This window comes from Lissotriton helveticus, chromosome 5_1, assembly GCF_964261635.1.
Source record: "Lissotriton helveticus chromosome 5_1, aLisHel1.1, whole genome shotgun sequence".
Lineage (NCBI taxonomy): Eukaryota > Metazoa > Chordata > Amphibia > Caudata > Salamandridae > Lissotriton > Lissotriton helveticus.
Genome location: NC_136065.1, coordinates 1,173,031,985 through 1,173,055,895, shown reverse-complemented (window position 1 = coordinate 1,173,055,895; position 23,911 = coordinate 1,173,031,985). Strand labels below are relative to the sequence as shown.

The 23,911-nt window shown below is 47.9% G+C and overlaps 1 long non-coding RNA gene and 1 pseudogene across 1 annotated transcript in view; one reads left to right on the top strand and one right to left on the bottom strand.

The window, feature by feature from the left end:
- The window catches only part of LOC144755194 (uncharacterized), an 84,016-nt gene that overhangs the window by 8,109 nt on the left and 51,996 nt on the right, over positions 1 to 23,911 (bottom strand). The window lies entirely within an intron of this gene.
- LOC144756479 (uncharacterized) lies at positions 3,294 to 9,968 on the top strand (annotated as a pseudogene).

The window sequence follows — 23,911 nt, the reverse complement described above, 5'->3', positions numbered from 1 at the left end:
AGTAAAGAAGCAGAAAGCATTCAGAGGAATTACATGCTCAGATTTCTTTACTTTCTCCTAGGAACGCGTAGGTTGTTCAAATATACATCTCTGCTTAGTTTACTTGAGTTTATTAGCCATTTTCGGTATTTATTTATTTCCGGCAAGTACAAAAATATGCACATTTGAAAATGTTGGGGTTCGTGAATCCCATTTCAAATGACGTATTTGGTTGCTGAGAAAGAAACTAATATTGAGTAATTTTTTTATCTTGTAGTACCGCTTTCGACTGTCCATGCCTGTGAATCTCTTTGTGGGGTGCCACTTTCTTTCACTGAGCCTTTGTTTTCTTAGCATTCTGTGTTTTTTGGACTACCCTTTCTAATGGTCTTTTTGATCCCCGTTTGATGGCAACATATAGTAATACTAGATTCTCTTTCAAGGTTTTGTGCCTTTTCCATTTTTTGAGATTGGCTCGTCTGTGATGGCCTGCTTTTTCATGTACTTTTTTCTCATGTGCAATAAGAACCACTTGAATATTTAGTTTCTTGGCTGTGGTCCTGTTGGACCCGGCCTCGTGGCGTGGTCCTGCCCTGCTCCTCCACACCCTGTGAGCGTAGCCCTGCACCCTGGGTTCCCTGCGCAGCGCCCAGTTAGCGTAGCCTGCACCCCGAACCCTGGTCGTCCTGCCCCCGGTACGCCCAGACCCCGTAACCGGCGACCAGCCCCACGTATCCCGTCCCACTCCCCGGCTCCAAGCGCCTAATCCTGCATGCCCCACAAGGCCCGGCAGCCATTTTCCCTTCCCGTGATCCCTGACTCCCGGGGCCTAGCGTGACCCCGGCCCCCAGTGAAACCCAGACTCCAAAGGCGCGCCAGTTCCGGCTGGGGGGTAAAGGGCTCCCCGAGTGAGATAAGCCAGGGAGTTTCGATGGCACCTCCGGCCTCCCCTGAGAGACCGGTTTCTATCACACCTTTGGCCTCCCCCTGTGGACCAGTTTTGTTCGCACCTCTGGCCTCCCCGAGTGCTGGCTCCAGACCCGCTGGCGTCTGGGACGCATCTTCAAAGGATCAAAGAGCCCACCGTCGGACCTCGCCAGCGACCAGCCCCCAAGGCATGAGACCTCCGCCTGCGAGGGTCCGGACATCAAAGGGCAAATGGACTATATCAGGGCCCGCACGACAACTAGCGGGCAGTTGTATCTTGGACCTGGAAGCCCTGCTGATCTGATCGCGGCTGATCCTAAGAAGAACTCAACCTTGCCTCACCGAGCCCTGCTGTCGCGGCTCCTTCGCAACACGGAACTGAACCACCTGAGCCCTGCTGACGCTGTCGCGGCTCGACCATTGCAAAGACCTCGGAGCCCTGCTGACGTTGTCGCCGCTCGCCATCTCGAAAGACCTCGGAGCCCTGCTGACGCGGTCGCGGCTCGACCTTGCAAAGACCTCAGAGCCCTGCTGACGCTGTCGCGGCTCCTCACGAACTTCTCCGGATCAAGCCCTGCTGACCTCGTCGCAGCTCGAGGAGTACTCTGGTCCGGCTGGACCATCGAGACCATCATCACGACCGAGCCAATTCGACGTGAGTGAAGCAGCCAGTACAACCCCCACCTTCCGCATTCCCCGGCTCGAGGATTGAGAGCTGTGCGTGGGGTACGCCTCGTGCTGGCCTAAAGGCTAAAGACTGTCCCGCTTCCCTCTTCCCAAACCCTCAAAGACTTTTTGTGATCCCTTGATCAATTGTACATAAGAGTGCTACCTTCCGTTTACTGCTTATAAAGAACTTGTTATTACAATCCACCGGTGTGGTGTCCGTTCGTAAGTGTGGTGTGAGCTCAGTGTGTACGATCCTAGATTCGAAGTCCTCCCCGGAGGGGACCTCACGATAAGACTCGGCAAGATCTGTGGGAGAGGTGGGTCCTGGGGTGGTCGGGTGAGCACAACCTGGCCCTCTGAGATCGGCCCTTCTAACACTGTAGCCTACATCACAGTACCATTGTCTCCACCGGGGAGGAGGGCGGGCGCTTATGACTATAACAGAGATACCCCTACTACAGAACTGGAGTTACAGGTAAGAAACTACTCCTTCTGTAGTAGGGGATCTCTGTGTATAGTCATAATCTAGTGAATAGAATGGCAAGCCCATCCAAAAACAACCCGGCGGTGGAGAAAAAAAAGACAACACCACTATTGTGCGAACAAATTCCGCAGCGAAGCCTGCCCAACCTGAGCATCTGATCTGGCATCCGAGTCCAGACAGTAATGCTTAGCAAAGGTGTGGACCGACTTCCAAGTGGCCGCCCTGCAGATCTCTGCAATGGGAACATTTCGAAGCAAAGCTGTTGTAGCTGCTTTGCCCCAGGTAGAATGAGCCTTAGGCTTACCCCCTAATGTCTTATTCGCTGACTGATAACAGAGCTGGATACATGACACAATCCACCTAGAGACGGACTATTTCGAAGTAGCCAGACCAGTTCTAACCAACCCATAGTTGACAAACAATTGGTCGGATCTACGAATACCCTTGGTCTTATCCAGATAGAATTTCAACACCCTTCTGACATCCAGGGAATGAAGAGACCGTTCCGCTGGAGTGGAAGGATTCTGGAAAACTGTTGGTAAAGTTATAGTCTGATTAACATGAAAATCAGAAATCACCTTGGGAAGGAACTTAGGGTGAGTACGCACAACAACCTTAGCAGCATGAAATACAGGTATAAGGCTCCTGGCAACACAATGCCTAAATTTCACTCACCCTGCGGGCCGATGTGATGGCCACGAGGAACGCCGCCTTCCAAGACAGGTGCTGCAGTGAAGCCTTATGAATAGGCTCGAAAGGTTCTTTCATCAGCCTGGACAGCACCACATTCAGTTCCCATGAAGGCGTAGGAAGCCGAACAGGAGGGAACACCTTCTTCAACCCTTCCAAAAAATCCTATATCACAGGAATCTGGAAGAAGGATGTCTGCAAAGGGCATTTTCTGTAAGCAGTCAATGCAGCCAGAGGAACCTTAATGGAATGGAAATTAAGGCCAGACTGAGCTAGATGCAGAAGGTATGGAAGGATAACATCCTCCTTGCAAGTCGTCGGATCATAGTTCTTAGACATGCACCAGATGAAGAATCTCTTCCACTTGTAAGCATAAGAGGTCCTAGTAGACGGCCTCTTAGCCTCCTTCAATATGCCCATGCAATCCTCAGGAAGATTCAAGTGGCCATATTGCACTATCTCAGGAGCCATGCCGCCAAACTCAACGATGAGAGGTTGGGGTGCACCATCTGCCCCCCGAACTTCGTGAGAAGGTCCAGCCGACATGGCAGTCGCCGATGAGGTACGATCGACCGGTGAAGCAGGTCCGTGAACCACCACTGCCTGGGCCATTCCGGCGCAATGAGGATCATCCGCGCCCGGGATCGGGTCAGCTTGATGAGCACCACCGGTATCAGGGGAATGGGTGGAAAAGCGTACAGAAAGCTGTTCGACCGGCTGATCCATAACGCGTTCCCCAGAGTCCCCGGCTGGTAATACCTCGAGGCGAAGTCGCGGCATTTGCTGTTTTCGGCGGTGGCGAATAGATCCACTTCTGGAGTGCCCCACATGGCAAAGATGTCGTCGAGCACCTCGTCGTTTATGACCCACTCGTGGTTTTCGTGAAGCAACCTGCTGAGGGCGTCCGCCTGAACATTCTGCACACCTGGCAGATGAGTTGCCGTTATCGTCAGTCCTCTGGATAACAGCCAGTGCCAGATCGCCTGCGCTTCCTGTGACAGTGTGCGCGACCGAGCCCCCCTGCTTATTGAGGTAATACATCGTGGTCGTATTGTCCGTCTGTACAAGCAAGGAGTTGGTCTGGAAGGACGGATATAAGGCCTTCAGTGCCAAGTGAACAGCTCTGAGTTCCAGGAAATTGATGCGATACGTGGACTCTGTCGGAGACCACGTTCCCTGGATCTGTAGAAGGTCTGAATGCACTCCCTAGCCCAGGAGAGACGCATCCGTAACAATAGTCTGAGTCGGGATGTCCTTGTGGAAAGGAACCCCTCTGAGGAGATTCTCCGCTGAGCACCACCATCTCAGGGACTGTTGGGCGTGAAGGGACAACTGAATACGGTCGTCCCAACACCCCTTCCTCTGGTCCCACTGGTCCTCCAAACATTCCTGTAGCTGCCTCAAGTGTAGGCGCTCGTGCGGAGTGAGGAAGATACAAGAGGCCATCAATCCCAGTAGAGAAGACACCGTCCTCACTGTTGTAGATGGAGCAGCTATGAGAGCCTGAGCCTTCCGAAGGATGGATTAGCATCTCTCCTCCGAAGGAGACACGCTTGCCGACAGCGTATTGATGGCTGCTCCCAAGTACTGCAGGCACTGCACAGGAATAGGGACAGAATTGGACAGATTTATGTGCAACCCCAGACGGTTCAACAGGATGGCCGTCCTGTTAAAGTGCAATTGCGCTTCCTGGAAGGTGGAGGCTTTGATCAACCAATCGTACAGGTACGGGTAGACAAACACCTTGTTCTTTCTTAGGTGCGCTGCTACCACAGCCATGCATTTCGAAAAAGTCCTAGGTGCAGACTTAAGTCCAAACGGTAGTACAGTGTACTGATAGTGATTGGTGCCGACGAGGAAGCGCAGGAACTTCCGATGTTTCCGTGCAATGGGCAAATGGAAGTACGCATCTCGCAGATCTATCGCGCACAGCCAGTCTCCTCTCTGCAGCTGAGGATAAATCTGGTGCAAAGACAGCATGCAAAACTTTTCCCTGCGAATCTACTTGTTTGCTTGTCGCAAATCCAGAATGGGTCTGAACTCGTTCTTGTCCTTCTTCTGTACTAGGAAGAAGCGTGAGTAAAGACCCTTTCCCCTTTGAGAGAGAGAGGGACGTCTATCGCCCTTTTTCTAAACAGGGTATCGGCCTCCGCCTGGAGCTCGCGCAGTTGGAACTGCGAGCCGACCGGTGGAATTGCTGGAGGCGGGCTGGTGAAACGAAGACTGTATCAATTGCAAACAATATTCAGCACCCACTTGTCCTGAGTTATGTTTCTCCACTCTGCCAGGTAATGTTGGATGCTTCCCCCCACCGGAGCGGGTAACGGATGAAGGTGAAGTAGCACCTAAGGGCCTAGACCCGGCCGGGCCTTTGGTCGCGGAGAAAGACTGTTGACCACCTCGGCACCTCTGGCGCTTTTGGAACGGTTTCCGCTGGAACTGCTGCTGTTGCTGTTGTCCAGCCTGTCGACCTTGCCCTCTGCCTTGCGCCCCGTGCCGCCTCTGGAACGGGCGGAAGGTCTTTTTCTGTTCCTTAGGCTTTTCCAACCTGACAGCCGTCAGGGTTTCCGCCTCCGCCTTCATGCGGGCCATCTCGTCGGCCGAATGTTTCCCGAAGAGGGTTTCGCCCGAAAAGGGTAGGTTGGCAACTCTCTGCTGCGCCTCAGGCTTCAAGGATGTAAGACGCAACCAGGCATGGCGCTTCAGGTTGACCCCATGGCAGTACCCGTGGGCTGCCAAGAGGGAGGAGTCCGCAGCCGAACTTATCACCTGGTTGGAAACCAGCAGACCTTCGGCAAGGATCTCTTGGAAATCTTCCCTTTTTTACAGGGGAAGGTGTTCCGAAAACTGTTGGAGGGACTCCCACAGAGCCCGATCATAACGTCCCAACAGTGCTGATGCACACGCGGCATTCATCGATGTGGAAGCCGTCCCGCAAACCTTCCTGCCTGCCGAATCCATCCAGCGGCTCTCCTTGTCAGGAGGCACTGTCGAAAATGGGGTGGTGGCGTGCTGTTTTCTTGCAGCCATCACAATTACCGAGTCAGGCGTGGGATCCACCCGAAGAAACGCTGGGTCCGAGTCAGGAGCCTTATATTTCTTCTGCAGCCTTGAAGGTGCCGACCTCGTAGCTGCAGGAGTGAGGAACAGCTCCATGGCAGGCTCCACCAGCCCAGGCACCAAGGGCAGCAAAGGGCGAGATAACTGCTTCTTGTGCAGAGTTTCGAAAATGACTGGGCATCACAGTGAGCGTGATGCCCAGCTTAGACGCCCCTCGCAGCAACACGTCCTGGAAGGAGACTATGTCGTCTACTGGAGATAACCTCGTCCGAGGGGAGTCCGACAGGGAGGGGAGTAGTCCCTGGCACTGGATGAAACCGTGTAGCGGGACCTTGACCGGTCCCTCCTGAGGCGCCGTCTGGATCTCGTAGAAGAGCGACAGCGACTCCTGGATCTATCCCTCAGTCTGGAGCGAGATCGACCTCCGCGGCCTCGGACGGTCCACGGGCCGTAGCGGAGGGAGCTGTGGCGGCCGAAACGGAAGCCTAGGTTGCGGTGGCCCCGTAGGCGGCGTCGGGAGATGTGGTAACGAGACAGACCTCGGCGGAGGGGTGGAGTATGAGGTCGAGGACGATTAGGAGTAACAGGTGGCGGAGGAGGTGTAGGGTTACGTGGAGGAGGATCCTTGGGTAACGGAGGAGGTGTAGGTGACCTCGGCTTGGAGGGCAAATAGACTTGGGAGTGCTCCAAGCCCAGAGCATCTTCCCCTCTCTTTCGTTTCTTCGCCTGACCTGAAAAGGGGGACCTGGAGGCCGTACCCCTGGCAGCCGAGCGACAGCGCCGCGACCGTGGAGTTGTGGTGACCGAGGACACAACCCTGGCTTTGGAATGCCTCCTGTAGGACGATGCTTTCCTCCTCGACGTTGAGCGCCTTTTCGACGTCGATGACCGTTGTCTCGATATCGATGAATGCCTTCTCGACGTCTCTGATATTCTTCTCAACGTTGATCTCCTTCTCGACGTCTATGATCGCCTTCTCGACGCCGAACGTTGAGTCGACGTCGATGGTGAACGCCAGTGACGCTTCGACGTCGAACGCCTGGGCCTCCTTGAACCCTCTCGAAGTCTATGATGGCTCGACAACGAAGCAGTTCTCGACGTCGACCTCGTCGGAGGTCTCGACGTCAATCCCCTCGAAATCGAACGTCGACGTCGCTTCGACCCAGAGCCCTGGGGAGACGGGGAGCAGACCGTGGTCATTCCTCTCGACGTCGAGGCGATCGACGCCGATGGAGACCGGTGGCGTTTTCTGGCCTTTTCCTAACTGGAAAGCCCCCCAGGGCCGCAGCACAGGCAGAGGAAGAAGCCCCTTCCTGCCCAGACCCACCTTGACCTTGCTGTCTTCTTTGCTCCAGTCCTTGGAGCCTTATTTTCTCTCGGTCCTTCAGGGTCCTACTGGAAAACTGCAGGCAGATTTCTCAAGTCCCAGGAACATGAGAAGGGAGACACAGGATACACACCCTGTGTGGATCAGATCTTGCCTTCTTCCTGGCACACTGTGGGCATTTCTCAAACAAGGCATGCATATTTGACAAAAGAGTGGCCAAAATCACCAGAAAAGTAAAGAAGAAGAAAAACTATGTCGAGTGAACACACTAACACTTTAAAAGTGCCAAAAATTATACAAAACACTCAAAAAGGGAGAGCTCAATGCTCCAGGGTCCTGCTAGCAGGAGCCGGAAAAAAGAACTGAAAGTAAAAGGAAGGGGCTGTGCATGCTGGGATACCGAGGGTCTCTAGAGAGTTGCTTAAAGGCACGGTATCCCTTTTCCAGACACATAATGGCAGCCTATAGAGGCTTGTCTGTCCTTACCTTCCTCTCTATCATTCCAAGGATTTGGTGAGGGGAGTAAAGTTTCTCTATGGGTGAAACTTGACAGATTGTGTTCAATGTGTTATTAGTGTTATATCCTTGGCATTTCTAGTTGAAGTACTGGACAGTGTAGCCTTGTAGGTACAGGCTGCATTATTGTCTTTAATTTTCTCTTAAGTATCTATGCAGGACTGCAAGGAAGACAGCTGAAGAAATTATTTTTGATTGCTCTGGTGTCCCCGCACATGGGCGGGACTATTCACTAGATTATGACTATACACAGAGATCCCCTACTACAGAAACAGCCCACCATCAGAATCTACTTCTAAACATGGAAAGTACATATATATATATATCTATGTGCTAGAATGGCTTAGTACATCACAGGAGACATTGGGTGGGGACAGTACTAAATATGTAGTTAGATTAGACACCAGATTAATACTTCTTTTGGAGGATGAGATGTCCCCATTAATAAAGATGGGGTGCACATAATTAAGGATCAAGGGACATGAAGAGAACGGGTGATGCTAGAAGACAGGAAGATTTTCTGACAAAAACAAGTACCAGCAGTAAAAATGAGACAAGAAGGATAGCCTTCACACCAGAACCACCTCCTGCAGAGTGATGGAGGTTTAGACATCAAGGAGCAGAAGAGAATAGATTGCGCAAGTGGGCTGAAATAAAGGAAGATGAACAGGCAGAATCAAAAGCGACTCACGAAAGGGAAGAAAGGACCCTGGGACTGTGGAGAGCCCCAAATGTGCCACATATGAGTGAACAAAGAGGGCCAGATGACACAATCCTTACACATAGCATCCTAGGAGAAGATATGGGAGCAGAAAGGAAGCATTAGATGACATCACTGAACATATGAACACAATGTCCTTCTTGAGGAACATAACAGGTAACAGTCACAGTATGCCTGTGAGCGAGAAGAAAACAACTAGGCAGGACACGTTTAAGAATAGGGCAATGGGAACAGAGGAGATTAGCATTCGATCGTACCTGGGTCAGGCCGGGAACCCAAAGCAGCCCTCACAATTTTCTCAGACCAGCCATGCCTAGCCCCCACCCAAATGCTTGTTTGCTGCTTTTGTTACAGGGGACAGATATTGCAGCATCACTGCAAAATCGCCCTCACCCTTCCAGCCTCCAGGGGAAACAACTGATGCATGGTACGACCAGTCTGGCCCTGGATGGCACGCCCATATGGGAGAAAGGAAACGTTTGGCATAGCAGGAAAGATGACACTGAGAAAAGATCTGGCATGTGTACTCCCTGTGTATTCGGGCAAAGAGTTGCTGTCCAATGAATTAGTAGCCCAACATGAGAATAGTTGGCGTAATGTTGTACATGTTACTGACAACCTAGCAGATTGGACAGAAGGAGTGACATCACAGATGACACCATTGCCGAAAGAGGGTTCCTTTGACCCCCTCCAGAGACATGGCAAATGCAGAAAATTGCATTTCTCAGGGCATAGGGGATCCTTACTGGGACTATCCCTATGCGTAAGAAAGTCTCAGAGTGGCAGAAATGTGGTCATAAGTAATTACTCATCAACCTATTGGCCATAGGACTACAGTCCTGACACAATTGCCCTTCATATTTAAAGTCCCAAGGGCGCCTTAGTATATACCATAGTCCCAGATGGACAAAGAAATCTTAAAAAACTGTTGCCACCACTTGCTGAAGGGGCTGGGAAATTGATAGCAGCATTAGAAAAAAATACAGCAGGGATTACTATTGCAAAAGTGGACATTAAAAGCCTACTAAGTTCCCTTATAGGAGATAAAACAGACAGTGTTCACAAATACAGGAGTAAAGAATGTGGCACTGACCAACCCAAAATGTGATGGGGCACCCTTTAACAGAGTAAGGGGAACGGTTTGGAGACAACTGAGAAAAATGTATCCAGACAGGGCAAACATTGGGTCTATTAAGACAAAGAAAATGCATCCAAAGGATCCAGCCCACTTTCTCAGCAGAATGAAGACAAAATTGGCACAAGAAGTAGGGGAGAGTTGGGACGTGACTGGACAGAATGCAATACTGTTTTATAACATAGTATCAACTGAAGTGCAGGACATACTAGATAATATAGTAGCCTTAGATCCAAACCATGGACAGAGATACAGGCACACAATACATTTCTGTAAGGAGAGACAGGAAAAGGAAAAAAGTGATAAGGATTAAATAGAAAAAGCAACAGCCAAATTGGTCCAGTAGTAGTTGACCAAGAAAACAGAGGGAGGAAATGTCACTGTCATCACCCAGTTAGCTGCAGTGTCCATAGGTATGCTCTTTCTGAGCACCTTAATGCCATCCAACCAGTATACCTAGAGAAGCAATACCATGAATAATGGAAAAGAGGATATGGAAGTGTTAAAAGTAAAAGATGACAGGAACAGAATATGAGAGTACTTCTTTATTGACCATCCACTCTCCAAAGAACAACCTGAAACCCCAACATTCTAAGGTGAGCTCTCACTGGGGGAAACCAAGGGTGAGGGAAGGGGCGGGGTTGACGGAATGTAACATATAGAAAACCGAGCTACAACACACCTCCCTTCCTATACAACCAAAGGAGGAGAGCAACAACCGATGAAAACAAAGGGGAAAATCTTATTAGCAATAGTATAACATGAACGTGTAGATCACATTTCAGACCTTACGATTTTATCACAGCTCCCATTGCCCATTGTCAAGTGGGACAACCTTGTCGAGAGCCTTAGCAATGCAGCAAGGAGGGTAGAACTTGCCCTGCCTGTGCCAGTCTTTTTTACTTCTCTTGACTTGCACCACATTGCCAACTTTCCAGTTGGGGATTCAAAGACCGTTCTTTTGGTTGTACCATTCTTTGTAATTGGTTTGGTGCAATTCCACCTCCCTAGTAACTTCCTCATGATTGGGTATTCTCTACCTGCCGCCTTCCAGCCAACTAGGGTTGAACTTGGTACACGTCTCTCTCCTGCGGAGTGAGACGAAAGGGGAGATTCCTGTCACCAGGTTCGAGAAGGTGTGGTATGCCCATAAACAATTTCATAGATGGGATTCTACGTCATGACCATTGGCAACAGCTAATTGAATATGTTCTTTGATCATCCGGTTTGCCCTCTCGACTAGACCGATTGCTTTCCGGCAATACAGTGCAGTCAACTCATTTTTTATGTTCATGTCTAAGAATTCCTTCATTGTCTGTGAGGTGAACTATGCCCCAGTGTCCGTGATCAAAATTGAGGGTATGCCCGCCTTTGAAAACACATCCTTGAGAAATTCCAAAACTGTACTTGTGATGACACGATGTACAAACTTCTGAATGATCCAATGTGAGGTGTAGTCAATTAGGACTAGCATGAATCGCTTCTGGATACCCAGGTTGTCCATAGGTCCTATGATGTCCATGGCTAGTTTGTTCCATGGCTTGGTCGGTATTTTGACGGGGGACAAGGGTGCTTTGCGCAAGGCTTTGGACTTGTCGCTCTTGGCACAGCTTACATAGTCCTTGACTTGTTGTTCTGCCAAGGTGTCCATCTTGGGGAACCAGAATGTCGCCCTCATTCTCCGTTTTGTGATGTTGCGCCCCAAATTCCCTTTATGCTCCAGCTCTACAATATTCTTCCTGAGACCCGTAGGTGGTATCACTCGGTTTTGGCGGTACACTCTGTTCCTAATGATGCTCCATTCATTTCTGACCTCCCAGAACTCTTAGTTCTTCTTCAAGCTCATTTATATTGTTGGGCCACCAGTCTCTCATAATGACTGAGTCTGCATAATTTTTCGTCTTCCTCCATGATCTTGTCACATTCTCTTTCTGTGATGGCAGGGTCATCTACTACCATGATGGGGCAGTCCAACATTTCTTTTTGCTGTTCTGTCGTCAACAGGGTCCTTGATAGACAATCGGCAATTCTATTTTCTTCTCCAGGTACGTACTCCACTTTGAAGTTCTCGAGCCCCAATATCCATCTACTTATGCGTGGGGTACAGTTCTCCATTCCTTTCACTGTGAAAATGGGGGTGAGGGGCTTGGGTCGGTCTTGAGGTTATGGTTAAACCCCACAGAAAGAACTTGAAATGCCTCACCACCAAGAAGCACGCCAGGGCTTTTTTCAATTACGGATTATTTGTGTTCTGCACTCGTGAGGCACCTGGAAGCAAAGGCAATGATCTTCTCTTCTTTCCCTTCCTTTTGTATGAGGGTTGCTCCTAGAAGCATCTGTGGTGAGAATGATCTTCCTGGGGTCAAAGGTCCGTAATGTCGGAGAGTTCAATATCTCCTCTTTTAACTCATCCATTAAACACTTATGTTCTTCCTTCCATACAAAATCCTTACTCTTCTTCAAGAGATTTCGCACTGGTTCATATTTTGAAGCAACATTTTTGATGTACTTGGCCATGTATCCATTAGCCCCAGAAATTATTTGAGTTCCTCCTTGTTCTTTGGATAAGGGGCATCCTTTACTGCACCAGGTAAGCTGTTTTTTGGCCTGAACCCTTCTTCAGAAATTGAGTGTCTCATATAGTCAACGGATGTCACTCATATTTTACATTTGTTCCTTTGTACGGTCAGCCCAGCGTCAGTGAGCTTCTGGAATACTAGTTTGAGGGTGTAGTCATGCGCCCATACACCAGGATGTCGTCCTGGAAGAACATCTGTCCACTCCCTTCAAGATTTGATTCATTATCTTCTGGAAGACCGCCGTAGCCGACACTAATGCAAAAGGCATCCTCCTGAACATGAACGCTCCTTGGGGAGTTATGAAAGCAGTGAGTGGCCTAGATTCCTGCTGGAGATCCACCTGGTGATGGGCCATTGACAGATCGAAAACACTAAAGTATCTTGCTTGCTCAATGGTGCTGAGCATCTCATTGATATTAGGCAGAGGGTGCCTCTCTACCCAAATGCTTTCATTGAGGCTGCGTAGAACCACACATAACCGAATTCCATTGGCTTTGGCTGCAATAACCACCGGAGCCAACCATTCGGAGCAATCTACAGGTTGTATGATACCCATGCCACATAGTTTAATCAATTCCTTTTCCAAGGTTCTCTCAGGTACAGGGCGCAGTTTGTGGACCACTGGCTTGGCACTGGATTGGATTTTGATTCTGTGTTGGAATTCATGCAGACAGCCTAACTTTTCTTGGAATAATTCTGGGAACTCCTCGCAGATGGTGTCCCATCTGTGGATTCCTTCAGTAAGTAGAACTTGTTCTTTACTGTTTGGGTCCAGTATGATACCCAGTTCTTTTTGGTGCTGCCATCCCAGCAGGTTGAATCCAGACTCCATGATGTATATCTTACCAAAAGCGTTCCTGTCTTTGAATTGTATATTCATTTCCTTCATTCCCATGACGGGTATCTGTTCCTTGCTGTACCCTGTGGGAGAAATGTCAGGTTTCTGCAGGGAAGTTACCATTTGCTCCTCAAGGTTCTCAAAATCTTTCTTATTTAGTAGTGTGAACGGAGAACACGAATCCGCATACATTGTAACATTTCTGTTGTTCAATAGCACTTACATTTAGGATAAATGGCATAAATAGAACCTGCATTACTTTTAAGCTGTAGTACATATTTTTCCTCGCTAGGTATTGCTCACTAGGTATTGCAAATGTTACTTCTTTGTTCTGTGCTTTTCCACCCTCTCTCTCTCAGTCTTTTGTGTGAGGTTCCCCTTCTCTGCATATTTTGGCTAAATGCCCCCTCCGGTTTCATTTCTTGCGGGGCACTGGGGATAATTGGCAAAATGATTACTGCTACCACACTTGTAACACTTGAAGTGTCTTTCTTTGTCGGGTATCCTGCTACTCAAGCTTTCTTTACTTTTTACTTTGCAAACCTCACCCTCTTCTTCCTTCTCTTGAACCTTAGCTACAACCTCAGTGTTAGGCTTCATTTCTTTTATGCACTTGGCTGTGTGCTCAATGGATTTTGCAATCTCAACCGCTTGCCTTAAACCAGGGTTTTTCACTAAGACTTTTTCTCGGATGCAATTGTTATTTGTGCAACACACCAGTTGATCCCTTATAAGTGAATCAGTGAGTGCCAAATTCACACAACTGCGTGAGAACCCACAATGCAGCAATGTAATTTTGGACAGACCCCTGTCTCCCTTGCACTCTATTAAAAAATGTATGGCACTCTAAAACTACATTTATCTTATCGCCAAAGTGTGTCTCTAACTTAAATAAATTGACATCCTCTCCTCCTACTCAACACCCCCCCCCCCACACAGGTTCTGGCAATGTCTCATAGATTTTACGTTCATGTACTCCTAAGTTATGGAGGAGGATATGCTGTTTGCGCAAGGAAGTTAAACGTTCCCCCCAATTGCTATAATATACGACTTGAATAACTTGAACCATTCCTTCCAACATATCTCTCTGGTCCACCTATTTCATTTAGGAATGGGGGTGGTTGGCTCATGCTCGCCGCTGGCATCATGGAGACAGGGAAAAATGCAGCAGACTAAACCCCTACAAGGAATGAACTAACAGGCAAGCAAGGTGGTACTAGCGTGGAAAGTAGGGACCCCCCCACCTCAGCTAACCCAAAAGTCCACTAGGACTAGGGGAAGAGGAATGAACGAGTGAGCTAGTAAGTGCAAAACACATGGAGGGTGTCCAGGGGCCAGGAGGAGAATTAATGCCACCAAGAGTTGGAGAACAGTACCTTATACCCCTCGACACACAACCAGGTTTGTGAGCCTAGGTAGGGATAATTCAAGTCCGGTTCCCAAGTCAATCAAAATGTCAGTGGGAATGCCTAATGGAACAACGCTGCAGAGGCAAGAAGATTCGGAAGGCTCAGGGGCACTGGATACACTAAGTTATGAGAGTCTGACTCGAAGTGGAGAGAAGAACCCTGGGGGTCTCTCGAAGAAGTTTGTTTGTGGAAACACACTGCGGCAGCTTGCGACCAAACGACACGGAACTGGACGGCAGAGCGCTCCCTCACACCTCGGCAAACCGCGGTAATGCATCTGTCTGACAGGAAATCGGGGAAACTCTCGCTGAAAAGCCAAGGAGGGAACTAGGAACTGACAGGATATGGATTCCAGGCGTCTTCTCCCTACCGCAGAAACGGTTCCTGAGCACGCACCTCTGCCACAGACGGAAACCAGAGGCGAAGAGAGTCCGGGCCCTTCCCGCTGCTCTGTGGGAAACACAAAACGAAGTGCAAGTCCGGAGAGCAGAGAACATGCGTTCTCCACTCCGCCTCTCTGACAGAGATCAGAGGAGTCCGGCGATGGAACCCACCTGCAGCACAGAGGGCAAACACAAAAGCGATGTGGACGTCCGTCGGAGAGTGATCCCGAGCAGCCCACAGCCACGCCTCAGATCTACAACCAGTTGTCCTCGAACACAGCAATGCAGACAACTAAGTCCCACAGACTTATACTTCAGAATTAATTTAATTTTGTTCCAGCAGTCCGCGCACTTGAGATAACCAGGCATAAACTTGTAAAAGGCAGGATGGAGGATAAGGTGTCCGCTTGCCCAGTACACTTTCTACTAAGACTCAGAGAGCGTATGAGGTATCACTGAGCAGCCGCTGAAATATGTAGTATTTTTAATGTCCCGTCTTTTTTTTTAGATGTCCTTGCTGGGTAAACAAGCAGGATACTGGACCTCCGCATGTCCGCTTCTTCTCTGTAATGTCTTCTCGATGACAGATGAATGTGGATGGAGAGAGTACGCAGAGGGGAGATGGTCAAAACTGTCCCCTACGCAGTGATTCGTCACCAGTGTTAAAAGTAAAAGATGACAGGAACGGAATATGTGCGAGTATTTATTTTTATTTAATTTATTTTTAAATTTTTATAAAGCGCGAACAAGATCCTTGCGGATATCAGAGCGCTTTACACACAGATGGGATAAGCAGTTAAAGGAATAATAATTAAACAAGTATATAATGCAAAGATGAGCAAACAAGTTAAACAAATGGAAACAAGGTGAGGTAGCAACGGTGTATAGGTTGTCAACTGTACATAGTCTTTGGAGGAGACATAATGAGTAACAAGAGTACATTAGTCTACATTCATGTAAATTTAGCTAAGAGGAGAGATTTTACTACTTTTTTGAAGGATGCCGTGGATGAGATAAGTCTGATTTCTGGAGAAAGGGCATTCCAGATCCTGGGCGCCATCCCGGAGAATGAGCGTTTATATGTCTTTTTCTTGTGGAATTTAGGGGGTTTCAAAAGGTTTTCTGCGCTTCTTGTAGCTCTTGAGCCACCCGAAATTGTCAGTTTCTGAGCGAGGTATCTGGGTGAATTACGGTGTATAGCCTTGTGTGTCATGCATGCGATTTTCAGGTGTATTCTTGCTTCATATGGCAGCCAGTTCAAGGATCTTAAGTCGGGAGAGATGTGTGACAGTTTTTTTGAGCCCGTGATTAGTCTGGCTGCAGCATTAATAGTGCCCTTTAATGGTGCGGTAGTCGATATAGGACTTTCTTCAATAGGGACTGTGTTGCCCGCTGGACCGGCCCTGTCACACCTGCGGCTTGCTGCCTTTGGCGGTGGGGCGGGGCCTTGCGGGGCCTATTCGCAGCCTGTCATCGGGGGCCCACCGGCTGGATTTGCGGACCGACGCCAACCTGTAGAGTGACTGCGCTGCTGCGGGTCGCCCGGTGCCGTTGTTCTGGAGGGGGGTGGCGTACCCAGACATCTTTGGCCGTAGTAAGAGCGACCGGACTGGGTGAGCCTGCTTCACTCATCCGCACACAATGGTGAGGGCCCCGGGATAACCACACATTTGCCCCTGGAGGAGGACTGTGAATTGACTCCACATTGGCTCACCTGCAACGAATGCTGTTTGAGCCTGCTGGGCTTTCTAGCTGGACGGTGGTCTGCTTTCCATCGGTTTTCTGGCAACTGGAGGAGGAGTGCGACGGGGGAAAAAAAGGAACGTTGGAACAAATTGTGGTGGCTGTTTCCAGGAAAAGTCCTGACCGCTGAAAACGCCGACTGCGGGGCTGGGAACTCAATGTGAGGAATTGCTGAACGCACGCTGGGCGTATTAGCACACCTGTGACCACTGCAGCGGAGCAAACTCGCGTTTATTTTCGGAGCAGGAGGAAAGACTTTAACGCAGGCAGTAAGGTTTAAAAAAGTTTACTAAATTAACACTTTAACATAAAGAAACTGTGACTGCAACTGTAATCGCAAGCCGCTTGGAGACGTGAACGGGGTGCATAGACTGTATTAACTGACACAGTTGTAACTAACGCTTTGAGGGTGCCTCTGCAGGCTGCTCTTTTTTTTTTCTTTTTTCGTACTAGGGAAGTTACACCTAAACTACGGTAAATCAGTGTCCAGATTTCCTGGGGCTGCGAACTGCACCTGTGCAGAAGGTACAGGTGGGGAAGTGAGAGAAGGCATGGTCTGGCTTGAGGAAAGTGTGTAAATGCCGTGCCGCATCGCAACAGGATTAGATTGAAAGTGGGCACACAGAGAACTCCTGCATCCAGAAGGCACCGGGACACGCCACCAGAGGCTAACCTGCCCCTCCCCCAGCCACTACAAAGCGCTGCCAAGGGCGGGCCCACCCGCGCCCGTCGCAGCAAGGAGGAGGCAGGGCCACCCCCCTCTCGTTGGAGATCTGGCGTCTTATGAAAAAACTGGTTTGTGGACTTGTCTACTCTTTGGAAAATTTTAAAGTTTGGACATATCTTATTAGGTTAAAAACATATGTTTTTTTAATAAATAGGGAATTCATTGTTGTATTCACCATGTGTGTTTCAGTTATCCTAAAACTTGTTATTTTCTTAGTGCTGTGATTATGGGGAGGCGCAAGATGCCAGTAAGTCAGGAAGGGGCTTTAGGCAATGCTAAAGCAACAGTTACCACCATGGATGCTTTTCTGTCTCGAGCTGCCTCTTTGATAGACAGGGAGATAGACATGGTGAATAAGCGTCTATCTAGATCACCTACCAGTGGCAACCTACCCCTTTTTGATGTGTCCAATACCCAGATAAATACTTGCCCTGATGAGGTTGGAGATATTGTATCTTGCCAAGAAGGGATCAGTGGTACCAGAGATGTGGTTGTACTATCCCCTGCTGTAAGGTCCCAGCAAAATGTTTCTGTTTCCGTCATACCTTTGTCCACTATTGTAGTTGTGGCTAATAGGCAGGTGGCCACACCGCAACTGAGGAAAGAAGAATGCGCTAACGATGGGAATTGTAGGGTGGCTTCGGTTTCAAAAAAAGATGCTATTAGCTAACACAATCCAATAAAATAAACAGGGGGAGTTCACTCATTAAGTGGGAGCGTAAAGAGAAAAGGGAAATCAATGGCTAGCCAACCAAAAAAAAAAAGTACAACCGATGTATCATCATTAAAAGCAGTAGATACTGGTGTTTTACCAACCCCAGCTCCCGTATCTAAGGAACCCCCACTGATAGAATTATTGAAATCAGTCCTATGCAGTATCTTGGAAGATAAACTCCGCCCAATTATGAATAAACTACACAATATAGAACAAAGCATAGCAGATCAGCATAAGTTTATCCAATCCAAGCAACATCGAAGTAGCACCGTATCAGCTCCCCCTACCCTAAATAAAGAACCAGAGAAAGCATATATAGTGGGGGTGACTGAAACCCCTCAAATTATCTGTCCACCCGTTGCTACTGATGAGGGTTCTGGCCACCCAGGAGGGCAGAGTGATAAGGCTATAGATGACTGGACCCTAGATGGAGCTCAGGCAGGAAAGCATCAAGGTGTAGATCTCAGTTTAGGGGGTAAGAATGGGAGTATGCCGCATGGGAATTTCAATAATATGCAGCAGAAATTACCCATCATTGATTTACCGCCACAGTCAACACCTTTGGTAGCTTTTCTGGGGAATGTGCCATCTCTCCCAAAGGGTTCTATTGAAAGCTTTACCCAGCTCAAACATAAGGTCACTCATTGGCTGTCCTGTAATATTGATGCTGGGCCTGCAATTGCACACAATGTTATCATGGTTAGGCGAGTTGCTTGGTTAGGAAACTCTAGGAAAACAAGGGAGGGGGATTGTATTGTCGTGAATTTCAATAACCCGCTGTCTGTTGAGAGAATTTTCTGGGAGGTAAATGTTAACCAACCAAAAAGGGATTGTGGTATCGAGGCACTCCCACTGGGATATTTCTATCAAGAGTTAATTCGAGACCAGTTTAACCCCAATAGAGTTAGACATAGTTGGCCATATGAGATGGAGAAGACACCTAGGATTGGCCCATTTAACCATTGGGCAAGTGGGCACAATCAACTGAGGGAAGGTTGCTTTTCCCCTTTTATGCAGGGGCCAAACAGATTCTCAGTCTTGTCAGGGTTGAATGACTGCGACTGACTGAGTTATAGATCAGGGTCACCGGATGCACTGACCCGGGCACCTGCACAAGCTGATTGTGTTTCTCCTGATGTAGGTTGTCTGGATAATGTATCACTGGAAACACAATCTGCTGAGATGCCCGATACTGTACATAGTACAGAGCCCATGGTTCAGGAGCAGCGAGTAATTGCTGCCTCCATTTTAAGGGAGGATCTATCTACTCTATCCATGGGGGCTGGATTCATGTTAGAAGACTATAATGTTCTATCTTGGAACATTGCAGGGTTGGCGGAGAAAATCGCTGATCCACTATGGTTGCAGTTTATCAGGCGTTTCCCAGTGATTTGTCTCCAGGAGACTTGGTTGGTTAATTGTAACCAGTTTTTGTAGGGGTACAGGGCCTTTTTTGTCCCAGCATCTCCAGCAAATAGTGGGAGAGCTATGGGCGGTTTAGTTATCTTTACAGCCCTGTCCCTGAAGTGTAGGATTGAGAACATTTCCTCTACCTGCGGTGATCTTCAAGCGATTTTACTAAAGCAAGGTAATTTGAGTCTTTGCTTGATTCATTTTTACATTGCAGTACACCGAGAAGGGACTAGCAAAATAATTCAGCTGAATAACTTTGTCAAGAAGCACTGTGCTCCCTTTAGAAATAATCTTATGATAGCAGGTGACTTTAATACTAATCTTTGTGGGGATCCACAGTCTACCAATATGAGTGATATGGGCTGTGCAAGAATTCGGGGCCTCCACTTCGAGCACTCAGTGAGGGGAGAAGTACTAAATTATATACTAGATGATTATGACTTGTCTTCCTCCATGTGTTTTGGTGCTCCTTTGAGAAAACAGCTGGTTCCAACATTTAAGGGCCGCAACAGTGACTCTGTTATAGATCATATTCGGATATCTAGAAGTATTCAATCCTTTTTAGCAGGTTTTGGAATATTAGAGAGCGCTTACAGCGATCATAACAGAGTGTGTGTGAAACTAGGGGGAAGCATCCTGAAAAGGTGGGATATGGCGAGGGAACCATGTACCTGTAAGTTGACTGATGGTAGACGCCGCCTCAAATGGAATCAGGTGTCCTCATCTCTTTTTCATGAAGAGGTTCAGCAAGCATGTGTGGTAGAATTTTGTTATTGTATGGATCCAGAGTCTAGTGCTAAAGGTATTTTAAATGCTTTTAAAGGGATTGTTTCCAAGGTAGGGTCACTATTATCAGTCCCAGTACAAAACAGGTGGTCCGATGACCCCAAGTGGTTTGATCATCTGTGTTCCAAAACGGCTAGAGATCTAAAAGCTGCTTTGAAAGCGAATCCAAGGGACCGTTTTCAGATTAGTGGTCTCCGTAATACCTATAAAAAGACACTGGCTAAACGGAAGTCAGAATTAAAGGAGGCCACCTGGCGGGAACTTTTAGACCCCATAACTTTACATAGTAGTTCCAGATTCTGGCGCATTATTAATAGACCCCTTTTCGAAAGGGACAGAGCTGAAGATCTGAGCACCAACATAACTGAGGAGAAATGGATATCCCATTTCAGTAGAATTTTTAAACGTGCTTTACTTACACCCCTGTTGCAGAATAGAACTCAAGCGAATAACGCGATTATATTTACTCAAAGAGAAGTAGAGGAAGGTATTGCCAGTCTTACAAGTAATAAGGCTCCAGGTCCGGATGGTATCCCCCCCGGACCTTTTTAAATCTAACCCCACTTTTTGGGCATCGATCCTGGTTGCAGTAATTAATGCTGCAGCGAGGGAAGGGTGCCCGGGCTCGTGGGGAATCTCCACAATTGTACCTGTTTGTAAGAAAGGCGATTGCAGTAGTACCCTAAACTATAGACCAATATCTCTTATTGATTCTGTGGTTAAGGTTGTTTTAAATAGATTAATGGCATGGGCAGAAGAAAATAAGATTCTTTCTGAAATCCAGTATGGGTTCCGCCCAGGTCATTCTACCCTGGCGCAATGTCTTAATCTGTATCTAATTCTTGGCAAGTACACGGTTGCCCACGAGGGGACCATCTACATGGCCTTCATGGATCTTTCCTCCGCGTTTGACTGTGTCAACCGGGGGAAGATGTGGCAATCCATGGGGGCCATGAGGGTAGAGGCACATTTAGAGGATCTCCAGATGGATTTGCATTAAGATACCAAGGCAAATGTTAGGTACGCCCAGGACCTGAGGGTCTCTAGACACTTTAGTACAGCAGGGGTGCATCCTAGCCCCGTTTCTTTTCAATCTTTATATCAATGATTTAGATAGAATCTTGAGAGAAACAGGGGCGGACTTTCCATTTGTAGGACGCAGACGATGCGGTTCTTCTGGCACGAACCCCAAAAGGCCTGGAGATCCTGCTTGATACTTTTCATAGGTTTACGGCCGATCGTGATTTGGCCATAAACAATTCCAAATCTTATGCAATGGAAGTAGGACTGCGCCCTAAGGAACAGTACTCCTTTAGGGTCAATGGGGAAAAAAAATACCTTTAATATCGACTTTCTGCTACTTATGTGTCTTGATAGATGATCGTCTGGATTGGGGTCCCTCATTTAGGAAGAAAAAGGGGGGGGCGAGTGTCCAGGACCAATGCCGCTATTTTTAATTTTGCTCAAAAAATAGGCAAGCGTCCCATAGCGGCAATGATACAAATCTACCAAGCAAAGAGTGTTGCGTTTGCCAGCTATGGCAGTGAATTGTGGGGATATTCAGGCCTAAACGGTATCCAGGTATTGGAAAATCATTTTTTTTTAAAAAACTCCTGAGGGTCCCGAAAGGTACTTCAAACTTAATAATCCATTAAGAGACCGGTACAACTTTTATCAGTGATATTCTGGCCATGCGCCCATTGCTTTTTGGGCTCAACTGTTGGCTGAATGTAGACCTAGGCCTAACTCAAAAACTAATGAAAGAAACTTTGAGCCTGGATCATATGATCCAGATACCCTGGATGAAATACCTAAAGGGTAGTTTTGGAGATCTGGGTCGCCCGGACCTTTTTTTAAGACCAGATTGCATAACCAGAAAAGATGTGGCCTTTGTGAAGCAATCTTTTATTATGAGTAAGAAATTAAACCGAGATGGAATGGAATTGTCCAAAAAAAGCGTTCGAAAATATGTAATGCTCAAGTCTACCCTACTTATGGAGCCATATCTGTCGTGGCCTTTGTTAGCACACGAGAGGTTTTTATTAATTAGGTTCCGACTGGACTATTTCCATCTTTTACTAGCCGTTCCGAGAGGGTGTCATAAAGGGCAAGTGCTAGCACCCTGTGGCTGCGACAATCTGTCTCCTCAGGATTGGCTGCACTTCATGTTTTTTTGCAGATATTAGGATGCCCCTCTGCGGTTCTTTTTAAAGCCACTTTTAAAAAAGTAAAATTTTAAGCAGGTGCGCCCCGCTCTCTATTTTATGCAATTGCTAAAGCCGGAATGTATTCCATTTGTGGTTGCTTTTCTGAAATCTTGCTTTAGGTACAGAAATAATGTGGACCCCTGAATAATGTGGTTATTGTATTTCATCAAGTAACTTTTTAATAATACTGTGTTGTTGAGTATCCCTTCCTCCTTCTACAAAATTAATGACTTTTTTCTTGTATGTAACTGGAATTTGTGTAATATGTTTTCTGACATGTATATTTGTGGTTTTTATATTTTTTTATGAATGAATTGTGTACCTTTTATGGTTTTCATATTTGCAAATCTAATAAAGTATTTGATGATGAGGATTACTGTGAACTGCTGATACCGCACTGAGGGCGGGCGTGTGAAAAGCAGCAAGTCTCCTAAGACCGCCAATGCTGCCCGGTGGCAGGGTCCCACCTCTGATTCACCTTGGGTTGGTTATCAAAATAATGAGGCAAGTGCTGGAAACTGGAAGACAAGAAAAAGGTTTATTATTCTCTAGAGGAGACCACGTCAACTGCAGACATCGGGATGCCTGAGGGAGGTGTTCTGACAACAGCTCTTCTGCAGGCCACTCTTATACAGTATCAGGACAAAGTAATCTTTATGATCAGTGTCATGTAAGCTTGGTATCCCCGCCCCGGACAGGAAGCCATACAAGCCGGACAAGTTGGTTCATACCCTCCCATCCATAAACAATCTGACAAGTGATGATTATCTACCAGCTGGTCCTTGCCTCATGGTCGAGAACATGTGAGACTGGTCAGGCTTCAGTGTCTTTTACTGTTGATAGGAAACAAGTTCCATTGTCCGTTGAAAGGCGGATTCTTTGGGGTGCAATAAACCATGTTTGCACGGGTCATCTCGGTATCTGAAATCTTTGGTTTATTACACAAGTGTGGGGAGGAGAGAAGAATGCAAAAGTTCATAAGTTTATTAGTTATCGAGGACAGGAAGAGGTGGTGGTTTAGCCAAAGGGCGCTAAGGTTTGTTGTGGCAATAGAATGTCTCTTTGAAGATACCATCAAAGGCATGCATGCCTGTTAGTTATAGCCCCAACACATATACGAGGTTTGGTCAGAGGGTCAGATGGACGCTAGAGAGGGCAGGGTGAAACAAAGGGTGACCTACAGAATACAAAATGGCTGCGGTCGGTCAGAATGACTGCAGTTTATATGTGCGGAGGAACTTCCAGCAGACAAGATGGCGCAGGTAGTGTTCACGATTGTCGTTTTGCTTTTAACAGGCGAGGCTTGCTGGCTTGGCGTGTTGCAAAGATTGCCCCAGCCTGATGCGAGGATAATTGCATTGGCGGTGCGAGGGATTCACCCCCTCCCCCTTGACCCCCCCACTGCCCCCGGAGGGCCCCGCTGGCTGGGAGATTCGACACGGGCCTGGGGGTGCCATTGTGGTGAATGGCCCCATAAACCCCTGCTGGACCTGGGAGGCGGTGAGTTAGACCTCATACCTGGGAGGACTGAACGCGCATAACACTGGTGGCCCGCCACATGCTTGGCAGAGACTAATTGGACCCCTGCTTTTTGGAACTTCTG